This window comes from Diabrotica virgifera, chromosome 6 (genome assembly GCF_917563875.1).
Source record: "Diabrotica virgifera virgifera chromosome 6, PGI_DIABVI_V3a".
NCBI lineage: Eukaryota > Metazoa > Arthropoda > Insecta > Coleoptera > Chrysomelidae > Diabrotica > Diabrotica virgifera.
In genome coordinates this window covers 72,373,407-72,375,322 of record NC_065448.1, presented here as the reverse complement: position 1 = coordinate 72,375,322, position 1,916 = coordinate 72,373,407, and positions in this window count along the sequence as shown.

Genomic DNA, 1,916 nt, shown 5'->3' with positions numbered 1-1,916 from the left:
GTATTATCTATAGAAATAAATTTCTGGTTTAATTTTGTTTTGTGGTGTGTGCTGCTTTCTTGAACGACACCCCTTTCCCTTTTCGTGAAGATGGGTTTGGGTTGCTGGATGTGCTTGGTCCTGTAGTTTCGTTTGACGATGGGGTTTGATTCCCTGATTGGATGTTGGACGGAGAAACGTTCAGGGGACGGACCTCCGACGTGTCGTTTCCCGAACACTTAGAACAGTTTCTTTTAAGGGTGTTCTCTCGGCCACAACCATGGCAGAAAATACGATTTTGAGGAATCCCACAATTGTAAAATGGGTGACCAGGCTGATCACAATTCCAGCAGACAAGAGAACTAACAACCGAAACATTATGTTCATGACCCTTATTTAGCCAAGAACGTTGCCTAAAGGAAGTTGGCTGAGAAGAAGAGTTAGAAGAGGATCGAGATGTGGATGGAGGTTGAGAAGACCAGGATAACGTTTCCTCCAAACGTTTGCATTTTATAGTAAGGTCATCAATGTTCTGAATGTCCATAAGAGCTAATTGTTGATGATAAAAGGGCAATAGACATTTAAGGATGATTTTAATTTTAGCTAAATCTGACAAAGGAGTGTCTAAACGACTACACATACCTAATATAGTATTAATAAACATAGTAACAGATTCCCCAGGTTTCTGCTTATGATTCTTAATTTGATCTAATAAATCATCCTGGAATGAATACGGAAGAAAATCTGACTTCAACTTTTTAATCAGATCAGACCAACAAGAAAAATTACCCCTGTTATTCATAAACCATGTAAAAGCGGTCCCGGTGAACAACTCAGCAGAAGCAGCAAACAAATCCTCTTCAGAAACACCTCTAGATATTCGAAGACATTCAACCCTTTCTAAAAATGACATCACATCAGTGTGCTGTTTTTCACCTGAAAATGAAATACTCCATTTGTGTACTTGAACAGGTTTGGAGTACGTAAAGCTAGGTACATTGACTGAAGCATTAGGAGTAGAGGTAGCAATGGGGTTAACTCTAGAATCAAGTTCACCCTCTAGTGTTAATATTTTAAGAGAAACAGACCTCTTGAACGGTTCCTGTTCTTCAGAAGGACAGTGTAGCAAGTGTACACGGGCAGAAATATGGCCTAGACGAGATGTTAATCGCGCATACTCTGTATCCTTTACAGTTCCCCTAAACTTTTCGATTTTTTTAGACAAGCTGTCCAATGTTTCAGTGATTCCTTTTTGTTGTTCCTCAAAAGGAAGGGATACAGCTGAAATTTGGAGAAAACTTCTATTGCCAGCTTCTTGTTTCAAAGCACCTCTCAAAAGATTGCGTTTTTTATCGACAGTTGTCGACTCCTCTGGCATTATGTCCCGAATCTTTAATTCATAATCCAATTCATCCACCAGAAGATGTTCAGCTTTAAAAGCACACATGATGAGAGCAAAGTTATTGACAAATAGTCCAAAGAACAGAAATATGAAAAATATGAAAATATGAAAGTTTGCACGCAAAATATATATAATATAAACCGAGAAAATATCAGCAACACACCAACAAAATCAAAATAGCCAGCAAAAAAAAAAAATATATATATAATGCAGTATATAATCTAATAAATAAGATCAAATAAATATATAAGATCAAATAAATGGATAAATAATCCAATAAATATTGTATACTCAAGTAAACCTACTACCTAAATACTGGAAGTAAATTTTTTTATTTATATGTAACTTACCACCACTCTAGAAAAAATATATATCTATAATAATAATAATAATAATCAACACTTAGTTGTACCTCCAACTATACCACTATTGACTGAAGAAATAAAATTGTTATATGAATTATATTATTAATAGCAATATTAAATATAAGTTCCCAATAAAAATTCAAAATCTAACCCAGAATGTAAGCTGCACA